Source organism: Suricata suricatta, chromosome 6 (genome assembly GCF_006229205.1).
Source record: "Suricata suricatta isolate VVHF042 chromosome 6, meerkat_22Aug2017_6uvM2_HiC, whole genome shotgun sequence".
Lineage (NCBI taxonomy): Eukaryota > Metazoa > Chordata > Mammalia > Carnivora > Herpestidae > Suricata > Suricata suricatta.
Window position 1 is genome coordinate 20,674,767 of NC_043705.1, and position 13,085 is coordinate 20,687,851.

At 38.0% G+C, this 13,085-nt stretch overlaps 1 pseudogene; it reads left to right on the forward strand.

Annotated features, from left to right (window-relative positions):
• The first annotated feature begins 3,215 nt into the window (after window positions 1-3,215).
• On the forward strand, window positions 3,216-4,174 carry LOC115293370 (annotated as a pseudogene).
• The last annotated feature ends 8,911 nt before the right edge of the window (window positions 4,175-13,085 follow it).

Below are 13,085 nucleotides of genomic sequence, written 5' to 3' on the forward strand. Positions count from 1 at the left end.
ACTATAGATAGAATGGGCTTGAAACACTGATAAGTGTAATAATTGTATTACCCCTTAGTCTTAAATGTAGACAGGAAGTTTTCCTAAGAGCAGTCTAAGAGTGAGGTCTTGACTCTTACCTAAAATCTCTAGGAAGACAGATAACAGGCAACATGCTGGCACTTAGTGGGAAGGGAAGAGTGGCCTCATTTGAAGTCTGCACATTCAGATTTTATTGGGGTTAGGGAATGTATACATGTTATAGGTATGATGATGAAAGTCAACACAAGGAAGTTCTGGTCTATAAGGGCTGCTGCCACTAAGTTATAAACACATCTTTGCCTCGAGAAGATGATGTCGTGTTGCTGTTAGCTCAAGAAGGATGACAAGAGGGGTAGGAGATGGCTTAATATTAAAATAAATTCAGAGATTTAGCTCTTACATGGTTCTGGACGTTTTAATGTCTCTATCAAAATTGTTACTTCCCAGAATAGGAAAAATCCTTACCAATCAAATAAAAATAAAAGACATCGGAAGACAAAATAGTATTTTAATATTACATTTCAAGAATGAGTTGTGCTGTCCAGTACAACTCAACATAATGCAGCATTAAATGATGCTTTTCAATGATCAAATACATTAAACTGTTTAGAAGAGTGATAAATAGTTTGAAGTCTGTCACAGGAACAAATTTATATTGTCTACATTTTCAAAAAAAATTTTTTTTTGTTTTACAGAAAGAGAGAAAGAGCACATGAGTAAGGAGGGAGCAGGAAGCACAGAGGGAGGGAGGGAGGCAGAGAGAGAGAGAGAGAGAGAGAGAGAGAGAGAGAGAGAGAGAGTGAGCATCCTAAGCAGGCCATGCTCAGCATGGAGCCCAACACTGGGCTTGATCCCATGACCCTGGGATCATGATCTGAGGTGAAATCAAGAGTCAGACTGAGCCACCCAGGTGCCCCACACTTTAAAATTTTAATTGTCATGTTACTTTCTCCAGAGTTCAAATACTGAGTTAATGTTATGTTATATAAGAAAAGGATAGTCTAAATAGGTAGTTGAAACAAACTAAATGGATAAAAGTAAATTAAATATATCAACCACTAATATCTAAGATAACTGGTTTATTTCTTTCATATCTTCATAAAATCTTTCTTCCTCTCTTCTAGTAGTATCATACTTTTTCTTAGGTTTGAGTCTCATTTTTAGTATGATTGTAGTATGACTATATCTGCTGAGCATATATCATGTCTGATATTTCAATTAGACATGGAGACAGAACCTAGCTATTATAAATATCTCATAATGATAACCTCTTTTCCATTAGTGTCTTGGGACAATCTGTCATTGTGTAGATTATTATATTTTAAGTACAGTCAAAGCAACATTAAGACAATGTTTTATTTTCATGAAACATCTGTATCTTCTCATTCACGGTTACTTACTGACTCCTTATTTATTTATTATTTTTAAATTTCCCAGTGGATAACTGTGGCAGTTGCTTCTATATGTTCCTAGTGATAAATCCCAATACTTCAGCAACCCTCGATTTGAGCACATTATTTGCTCAAATAGATTTCATATCATATTATGTTTCTGATGTCTTTCATACACTATTTTCTTCAATTCAGGAAGTCAGGAAATAAACTGTTCCTGCCCTTTTTGCTGGTATAGAATGTTATTTTATAACAGGCTTGAAAGTAACCTTTTCTTTTTAATTGCTAGGGAAGAGCATAATGTGCACTGTTATCTCTGTATAAATTAGAATCTCGGATTTGCACAAAATGAAGTCTATACGTTTGGATAGGAATGTAACATAAAAGATGAATGTTGAAGTGACCATCAGACTATTAGTCTTCATTAACCTAAAGAAGAGTCTGCTAGGGAAGAAAGGACCCAAAAGCACAAGGAAAGCGTCAAAAGGCAAGCAGGGGTCACTCAAGGGAAGGGAAGGTTTACAGCATTTAAGAAAAGGGGCTGGTGGCACCTGGTGGTTTAGTCGGTTAAGCCTCCGACTTTGGCTCAGGTCATGATCTCAGGGTTCATGGGTTCGAGCCCCGCATCTGGCTTGTGCTGACAGCTCAGAGTCTGGAGCCTGGTTTGGATTCTTTCTCTCTCTCTCTCTCTCTCTCTCTCTCTCTCTCTCTCTCTCTCTCCCTTCCCAACTCATTCTCCCTTTCACTTCCTCTCTTTCAAATAACTAAACATTAAAAAAACAACAAGAAAAGGGGATGACGGAAAAAGAGGGATGGGGAAATCTTGAACAATTCAGATATCCACATTACAGGTTTTGAACTTTTTATGACGAAGACTAAAACTTGTGAAAATATTCTTTGAAGAGTCATGACTTTAAGATTATCTTCACTGTCATCAGTTTTCATTGTTGTAAGTAGATTGATCATTTCAAACAGAAATAGGGCTTTTATGGAACAGAATAGGAAACTGTAGGTAAGTTGTAATTGCTCAGCCAAGAAAGGCAAGTAGAATTTGTAAGGATACTATTGACAGTTGCTTTCAAGGCTCACGATGGTATAATGGAAAAGGTGTGATGTAGTTCTCAAGCTGCCCCACTTTAAATGATCCCAAACAGAGTTGGGTGGATTAAACTTTCTGGGCCTCAACTGCCTCTGGTGGAAGAATGAGAGATTTGTTCTAAAACAAATCTTTAAAGATCTTTTTTGCATTTACAATTCCAATTTTCCAAGAAAAATGCTTTTCAAAGTCTTTTAAGAAAAGGCCGCAGATCTCTATCATGATGACGTCATGCATTTACAAGATTTCTCTTAGAACCCTGAAATGATAAGGCGCTCATTTAAAGAGCAGATGCACTGGGTGGGGCAGCCGGGTGGCTCAGTCCCTGAAATGTCCGACGTGGGCTGGGGTCTTGATCTTGTGGCTTAGGAGTCCAAGCCCCCACTGTGCTGACGCTACAGAGCCTGCTTGGAATTCTCTCTCTCGCCCTCCCTTTCTGCCCCTCTCTAATTGTGCTCTCTCTGTCTCTCAAGATAAATATAAGCTTAAAAAAATAAAATAAAGAATATATGCATATCGGCACTGTAATGTGAATTTACTCAGACTCTATAGATCGTTTGTGCCTTAGGGCTTCTATGAGATACAGTGCTGTTGGGAGGACTGTGTGGGCAGCAGGGTGGCATGTGGTGGGCATGGGGGTATGGGGCTGTGGGGGGCCACTTAGTGCTGGCAGCTGTGCAGGGCCTGCTGAGGGTAGGCCATGAACCATGTTCACCTCATCCTCCTGCCTTAGCTATGACTCCTGGGTCCCAGTGTCCACTGCCCAAGGGCCTGTGCTCTACCCGGCTCATTGCCAGGACATATGGAGACGGGTGCATGACCTCCTATTGCCCCTGAAATATGCTGTCTCCTGAGCCCAGCAGCCAGCTCTGCCAACAAGATCAGCCTGCCTGGTGTCAAAGTCCACGGCTTGGAATACCATGCGTGCTGGCCCACTACCCAGAGGCATTGCACTCCAAGATCATCACTGCCCCCCGTGACATCCTGATTAACATTACGAGTACCTGGAGGGGATCTGCAAGTATGACTATGACCCTAGCTTTGCCACCAGAGGCCTCTACTTCCAGATTCAGAAGAGCCTTCTGATGAAGATTGATGCCTTCCAGTACATGAAGCTGGAACCTCCAGCCTGTGCCTGAGGAGGAGGTGATCCACCTATGTGGGGACACCCAGTATATCCCACTGTACCGGATGTGTGGCTTCTATTGGCAAGGGTTCTTCCATCAAGAAGTTCATGGACCTCTCTCTGCCCTGCAGATTGCACTCTGCCCTGCATGGTGGACCACTTCCTAGGTCATTGACCAAGCACACTTCTACAAGGATGTGACGGGCCATTCGAGACATGGTTGTGAAGGGCCTTGTGTACCAGTGGATTGAGTGGGGCATGGGAAAGTACATCCTGCAAGGGGATGAGATATTTGCTGTACCGAGCAGCCTGGTGGCCCATGGGAAGCAGCTGTTCCTCACCACTAACAGTCCTTTCAGCTTCATGGATAAGTGGATGTGGCACAGGGTGGGTCCCGACTGGCACCAACTCATCAACATGGTCATCTTCCAGGCAGACAAGCCCAACTTCTTCACTGACCAGTGCAAGCCTTCCAGAAAATCTAATGAGAAGGATTTCCTGCCCTGGGACCACATCACCTATGTGACCTCCTTCCCCTGACAGAATGGGGTGGACCCTGCATGTTTTACTTCAGAGAGCACCTGTACAGTGGTGACCTGGATGGACCAGCTCTACAATGGCCGCAGGAAGACTCCCTTCCTTGGTGACATAGTCCACATTCACTGCCTGCACCTTCACTGTCCAGAACAGGGCCTAACACTTCTTGCCCCTCCCCCTACCATGGGCATCAGTCCAGGGCAGACACTAAAAGTGGTCTCCTTCCTGGGGGGTGGGGGAAAGATAGTACTGTTTGTCAAACCTGAAGCTCTGGCACAATCTATCATTTGTAATCATGAACAGGGAATGTCCTACAGTGCTCCTATCTTACGAAATGGGATGGGATGCATGTTTAGTACAAATTCCTCTATGGAGAAGTTTCACGTTGAGTCCAAAGTTGATGACTTGATTATTCATTCTTGACTTTTAATCTTGTATATGTGTGCTTTTTTATAGAAGATAGAAATCTAATTTCTATTATAATAATTTCTATTATAATATAAAAATGTAATTTATATTATATAGCTATTACAATGATTAAAATAAAAAAACAACACCAAATGCTGGCAAAAATGCGGAGCCACAGAAAATATCATTCATTGCTGAGAAGGAATGCAAAATGGTACAAACACTTTGGAAGACAGTTTGGCAGTTTCTTACAAAAGTAAATATACTTTTGTGATAGGATCCTGTAATCATGCTCTTTGGCATTTACTCAAATGAGTTGAAAAACTCATATCTGCACGATACTTGCATATAAGTCTTTATCGCAACTTTATTTTTAATTGTCCAAAATTGGAAGCAACGAAGATATCCTTCATTAGGTGATTTGATTAAATAAACCATGGTATAAACAATGGAATGTTAGTACTGAAAAGAAATGAGTTATGAGGACACAAAGACATGGAGGAGTCTTAATAGATATTACTAAGTTAAAAAAAAGCCAATCTGAAAGTCAACATACTGTATTAGTCCAAATAAATGACATTGTGGAAAAGGCAAAGTTATGGAGACAGTAAAAAGGTTATTGGTTGCCATGGGCTAGGGCAGTGAGATGGGTGACTAGGTAGAACACAGGATTTGGGGGACAGTGAAAGTATTCTGTCTGGTTCTATAATGGTGGATAAATGTCACTATATATTTGGCAAAACCTGTGAAACTACAATACTGAGAGTCCATCCTCACTTAAGCTACAGTCTGGTTAATTTGGTACTAGCATTAGTTCATCGATTGTAACAAATGTCCCCATTCTGGTGAGGTAATGCTGATAGTGAGGGAGGCTGTGCATATTTTGGGGGATGGCACATAGGAGAATTCTCTGTTCTTTTCTCTCATTTTGCTGTGAATCTAAAACTGCTCTAAAATATAAAGTATATTTTAAAAAAGTCTCCATTTTAGTGAATGGAAATGCCATCTTCCTTCTTGCTCAAAAATAGAAAACAACAAAAACAAACTCCAGAGTCTTCCTTGAAGTCTCATCATATACTATATTGTATATGTATATATGTATATATACTATATATATCTGTTAGAAAATCCCATTAGCTGTGTATTTGAAATTTACTCAAAATCCACCTATTGAAATTTGAAATTTACCTCAGAATGTTATGACCTCCACTGCTATCACCATAAACCATCACAGTCTGTTGCATGTACTTTTAAAATTGTTCTCTAAAATATCTCTCTGTTCTGCCTTTGATGTACTCTTCCTCCAAAGCCATCAAAATGTTCCTTTCAAAATAGATTACAGTGGACAAAGAATTCGATAAATGTAGAGAAAACATTTGACAACAGCCAACCACTACTCATGATAAAGATTCTCAGCAAACAAGAAATAGAAGAAAACTTCCTTAACCTGAAAAAAAGAATGTACTAAAAAGCTACACGTAATAAAATGCTTTCCAAGTCTGGGAACAATACAAGAATGTCCACTCTCACTACTTCTTTTCAACAGTATATAGGAGGTCATGCAATTAGGCAAGACAAAGAACTAAAGGTCATTCACATTGAAAAGGAAGAAATAAAACTCTCTTTATTCACAAATGACATGGTCTTATACATACCAAATCCTAAGGAAACCACTAAAAACTGCTGGATGTAATGAATGGATTCAGTAACTCTACAGGATACAAGAAAAATATACACAAAAACTCAATCATATTTCTACATACTGACAATGAAGAATCCTAAAAATAAATTAAGAAAACAATTCCATTTACAGTAGAGTGAAAATCTACCACATTATATTTCAGTTCAGAAACCCCCACCAGTTTCTCTTCATACTTAGAATAAAATTCCACTGTGCTCATCATGTCTTCCAAGGCTCAGCAGTGATCTTACTCCCTGTTACTTGTCTGACCTCCCCTCTTTCCATCATCCCTCTCATTCGCTCTGCTTCAGTCCTGTTAGAATCTTCTTTTTTTCTCAAGTGTGGCAGGTGTGCTGCTTGGATCTCTTGCTTCTCAGATAGCTATGTGGTCTCCCTCTTCATTTCTCTCTGCTGCTACATCTTTGCGCAAATGTCAAACTATTAGAGAGAACCTCACCACCAGCTTAAAATGATACTTCCACCTCTGTGCATCCTCATTGCTCTATTATTTCTTTTATTGCCACATACACACACACACACACACACACACATTTTGTTTATTATTGATAACATTTCATTTTGTGAAGTTTTAAGTTTATAGAAAAGCTGAAAGAATAGCCAGCTAATGCCTTCTATTGTTCTCTTAGTTTTACCTACATCAATGCACATTTCCCAAGAGCAAAGTCATTCTTTTAAGTAATCACAACAAAATTATCATGGTCAAGAGTAATTGTACTGATCAAATGCTATTATCTAATCTTCAGTCCCTATTTAAATGACTCACTCGTTCTAATAATGTTGTTTATAGCTGTTCTTTCTTCAATCCAGGATCCTAGAAGAATCATACATTGCATTTTTACATTTCTTTAGTTATATTTAATCTAAAATAGTTCCTCAGCTTCTTTATGTCTTTCATGTTATCACAAATTTAAGAATACCTTTTCATTTCAATATGTTTAGTTATGTTTTCATGGTTCGAGGCTGGTTCAGCATTTTTGGCAGGAGTATCACACAGGTAATGCTTCCATTTCACATCAGGAGAATGTAGTACTGCCTTTTTCTTGGTTTTCCTAATTTTCCGGCTTTTTAAATATTCTCTCTCCTAATTAGAATGTAAATTCTATTAAAGTCGGAACTGTGTCTCTTCTCTCTTCAGTTTTTATCCCTAGGTCTCATAGGTGCTTGATAAATATTTATTGAGGGAGTAACAGAGTCCGCAGCTAGGCAGATCTGTTTTCCAACTGCCTCAGCTTTTCATCAGGCAGTACCAGGCAGCACAGACCTGGTACTTGCCCTCCTGCCCAGATGGTGAGATTCCGAGAGGTTCAGAATGGGGAGTGCCTCAGAATTTGGAATATCTATTTATAAAGACATTGTTGATCATGTGTCCAAACAAATGTATAGTTATTATGCATTATATTCATATTCATATGCTACTTTTCTAATCTGTTAGGTGTGTTACAAACATATACATATAAGGTTTCTTAATGAGTTAAAAAGTAAATACAGATACAAGTTGTATTTTCTTTCTAGACCCAATGTCTTGTTTTCCCCATTTCTTGGTAGAGCATAAAATTTCCTTTTGGTGGTCACTGTTCTTACCTGTTCTCGAGCTAAGATGTTAGTGATTTCAGTATCCACAAAGCCCCTTCACTGATCAGAATTTTGGCAGAGGTCCCAGGATTTTTAGCTGGCTTCTGGACAGTCACATGTTATCTTGTCTTATCAAATGCCAGCCATAAAAGTGCTCAAAATGGATAATATTTAATGTAAAGATGCTCTAAATACCGATTTTTTACTTCTAAATGTTTAGCCAGGGAATCTCTTTAGTTTTTGGAAAATGGTAAATTCTCAGAGCATAGCTCTTCCAGACCAGGCTTTAACTGATGCAGTTCAGAATGTTACCAGGAATCTGAATCATCTAGCACGCCTTTGAAAATCAGTCCCATAATTATCGGAAGGGCTCCTTTAATTAAATCCATGTTTCAGGATGCTTAATCCAAACTGAAACATTCCAGAAGTGTACTTACCGAAAATAATATATTGTGAGCGTTTAAACCCCGGGTGCTTTAAATCCGTTACACTATAGCAGGTCCTCCAGTATCAAGGTCTTTGTTCCTATTTTAAAGTTTCATTTAAGAAATATGGCTTACCTAAGCGTAATATCAATTTATGTCCTTGTTTCTTTACGAAAAATTTTTTGCATAGGTATGTCCATATATACCTTCCTTTTCTTATGAAATTTCGTGAAATAATTTTGTCTTTCAAGGCTTCAGCAATTTACATTTTCAATACATTTTAAAGTTACTCTTTAGTATAGTTCTGCAATTTAGGGCACATTTGCTTAATGAATAATCAAATCTCTTTTGAAGGTGCAAAGAACAAGGCTTTCAGAAAGGTTGTCTTTACTTGTGAAATACAAATTTTCTTGGAAAGTAAGATTTTGCTTTATCTCTTCAGTTATGTGCCTTTCAGTATTCTCAGTGTTATTTATTGTGGCTGGATGTTCAATGAATTCATTGTGCTATTTATTTAAATTAAGGAAATAGTTCCTTAATATTTCCTACACAATATTCTTGGAATTTAAAAAAGGCAGCCTCACATTTTGAGAGTTCAAAAGGTGTTGATACACTGTTTACTTCAAATGAGTGTACACCTCTTTTTAAAAAGTTTATTTTGAGAGAGAGGGAGAGAGAAAGAGCGAGCATGCACGCACACAAGTGGGGGAGGGACAGAGAGAGAGAAGGAGAGAAAGAATCCCAAGCAGCCTCCATGCTGTCAGTGCAGAGCCCCATGTGGGGCTCGATCTCACAGACTCCGAGATCATGACCTGAGCTGAAATCAAGTCAGATGTGTAACTGACTGAGCCACCCAGGCACCCTGACTGTACACCTCTTAAAAGGAAGAAACTTTCAGTCACTATTATAAATTATGTTTGGCAAATGTTATTGGAGAACATTTAAGATATTTAAGCAATAATTCCTGCTCCATCTTTTATTTGGGACACATTGTCATTTTCCTTGTGAGTCTGTGAGTGATTAAAGTTCTTTTGGCCCGTCTCATTAAACAGAAATGGTTGACCCTATAAACAAGACATTTGAAAAGACATATGTGTAGAGACTCATAAGCAAGAAATTAAAAAGAGGCCATGAGTTTCAAAACGCACATGCACACCCTCACATTCTTCGTGTATAACCAGCAGCTGTAGTAGTTGGCACGTGCTCTGGGTGTGCAGCATTAAACTTTACAGTTTTCTAAGCATCTCAGGTACCTTTTTATACCATTCAGTTGTATCCAGCTTTCCATTATTGTTGGCAGGACATCCTTTGGAATGTCTGCTCTACTCAGGGGATGATCTGGTGCCAGCCTCTCGCAGAGAAAGAGACAAAAAAGAATCTGTAATTTAAATAAAAAATAGTGGAATAATAAAATTGGCAAGGAGGAAAATGTCCTCAAAACCTTCATGTCCTGACCAAAATTCCACTTCAGAAGGGCAGAACTTTCCCAAAACATTTAAAAGCTCTTGCTCTATGATAAGGATTCTGGGAGAGAGACACTTTCCCTTAGGCCCTGTCAGAAATTACTTGGATTACTAAGTCAGTAAAACACCTCAGAGACATCTAAGCAAGTACTTTTTAAATTAAAAACCTGGCTTTGCTCAAAGTAAACTGAGACCGAATGGTCTTGGATATATTTTCCATAGAAGCACCTGCTTTGGGTGCAACCACACATAGAAGGATTTTGGCACAGTAAGTTGTCTAACCTATTCAAGGGATGATATTTTGGATACTGTTCATGGCATCTTTCAAAGGCAGTTTTTACTGTTCTGTCTAGACTTACGTCCTGAGGTCAGCACACTGCCTTAGGATACTGTTCGTTGGTTGAAATCAGAGGAGAGACAAGGAAATTCAAATTAAAGCCTCACCCTCTTTAGTAAGCCTTTGCCTCAGGCTACAGAGCATTTTGGGATAGCACCAGTATAAGAGGCCACATATGTCAAAATGAACCAAAACTAATTGTCTTTGCAACCAGGATTATCCTTGTAGCCTTGTAAGACATTTTAAAAATCTAGAAAAAAAAGTTATATGCCAAGAAGACTATCTTTGGGGATTGAAGCATAGGAGGGTGACTGAGGTCATTTGATAAAATTATATCACAATTCTTCTATCTTGTTTGTGAAACATACACAACTGTACTTTTTTTCTGGCATTATTAAACATCTTTTCTGCCTCACTACCTTGAGAATTACTAATATTGGGGACAACCTTGGAAAACACATGCCAGTCTATAGGATTCATGAACACCACTGATAATTAATTCTACTTCCTGATGTGTGGTGTCTTGTCACTTGGTGGTCATGGTTGGTGACTAGAGTGCCCCTCCCCATAAGAGCTGGGCTCCATCTGAACAGTACCCGTCCAGCGCAATGGTATACCTTCTATTCAGCTCCACAATTAGAAAGTTTTAGCTTGAGATGAACTTTTCGTGAAATTAAAGAAATTTTCTATTTTTTAGAAAGAGAGTTCAAGTGAGGGAGGGCGGGAGACACAGAAGCCAAAGCAGGCTCCAGGCTTTGAACTGTCAGCACAAAGCCTGATGTGGGGCTCGAACCCATGAGCCGTGAAATCATGACCTGAGCTGAAGTCGGATTGTTAACCTGCTGAGCCACCCAGGCACCCCATTCGTAAGATTCCTAATCTAAGTGAGATTTGAACATGAAAAGCAAAATGGAATTGGAAAATTTTCATGCCTTTAAGAATCATTCCATTGAAGTTGTTTCCTTGATATTTAAAACAAACATCAATTATCCATATTATATGCGCTGGCCACATACTTTATTTTTTGAATCTGATTTAATTCTTTCTCTAACCTCATTTTACATAGGACTATACTTAAGCTAAAAAATAGCTAATTGCTAAGTAACTTGGCCAAGATCATCCAACCAAGTACTGGGCCAAGACTTGACTCCAAATCTAACTGATTCCCCAAGTCATGTTTTTGAATCCTGGAGCTATACTTTTTTTTTTTCTTTGACATTGCCATCAATGTCCAAAAAAATTATAGTCCTCTAAATCAGATTCTTTTTTTTTTTTAAGTCTAAAAGGGTATGCAATATTATATGTGAATACAGATATGTCTTTCTTCTAGGAACATGTAACATAACTTCTGTCATCTTCTGAAGCTTAAACTGTGACTTAAAAATGATTAAGAACCCAGAGAGGGAAGCCTTTTAATAGCTAGCAAAGAGTGTCTCCATAATTCTAAATGAAGAATCAGATTAATACCTTTTTAAGAATATGTAATGTGTATACACAAATTACACATTGACATGTAAAAAAGAAAAATACATTATTTGTTACTGTTATCCAATAACTACTTATAAATTATTGCAATTATGGTATTATCCACATTTTAGACGTAGGTTATATGATGTTAAAAACCAGAAAGAAACTGTTGCATTCCAAATTAGAAGTGATGGAAAATATGTAAGTTATGTACCGAATGTTACTTGGAAAACACATTTTGTACATATTAGCATAAAGGGAAAATGTGACATTTTTGTAGAGGCATAGCACTACACAAAGAGGAAACTGATGAAACCAAAGGAAAGTAATTTGTAAATTATGAGTGTTTTTGTGATAAACCAGATGTGTTAAAAATAGGAGTTAGCATTTCTTCTACAAAGAAAAGATTAAGGGGGAAAGTTAAATACTGCCTTAAGATAGGTAGAAATGATCCTCACTGAAGTTTATGAAGAGTGATAAAATGATGTTTTTATGAATTATGCCAATTAATATTAAACTGGTATTTTATCACATTTCTTATTCCAGTCAACTTATAACTCTAAGAAATACCCCTTTCTCACTGAGATAATGAGCCCCTCTCTCTTTTGCACCTTCAAATATTCCTTCTCCTTAATAGTTCTTGAAGATATTGACCTCTTTTTCCTTTATTTCATATCTACTATGAGTCTATCTCATTATTGCAATGCTCTTGCTAGGGTTATTCATAACCTCCTCAGTGCTACCTTCTATTGTTAATTTTCAGATTTCATCTTAAATAGTGTCTCAGAAGCATTTGACATCATCTTAAATATGTTCTTTTTAAGATTCTCTTTTGTTTCTGGAGCACCATGTTTTCAAGTTTGGTCTTGGTTTCATTTTAGTCTCTGTCATGGGCTCCATTTCTTTCTAATTTTTTATTATTTAAAAAATTTTTAAATTATTTTTAAGAGAGAGACAGAGTGCGAGCAGGGGAGGGGCAGAGAGAGGGAGACACAGAATCTAAAACAGGCACCAGGCTCTGAGCTGTCAGCACAGAGCCTGATGCTGGGCTTGAACCCAGGAACTGTGAGATCATGATCCAAGCTGAAATTGGATGCTTAACCAACTGAGCCACCCAGGTGCCCATGAAATGACAAACTTATAGAGGTAGGAAATTTCATCACTTTTTTTTTCTCAGCAATTGATAGAAGTAGACAGAACATTATTAACTATGTAGAAGACTTCAGCCAACTTGACCCCGACACTGACATTTATAAAACAACTCACCCAGTAACAGCAGACCACACATTCTTTTCAACTACACACTGAACATTCACCAAGCTAGTCAGTGTGCTGCATTGTAAAACAAATCTCCATAAATTTAGAGGGACTGAAATTATAAAGAGAATGTTCCCTGACCAAAACAGAATTAAGTTAGAAACCAGTAACAAGGAAATTCTTGGAAAATCCTCACATATTTGGAAAATAAACAACACAGTTTCAAATGAGCCATTGAGCTAAGAAAAAATCACAAGGGAAATTAAAAAAGTATTTTGAACTC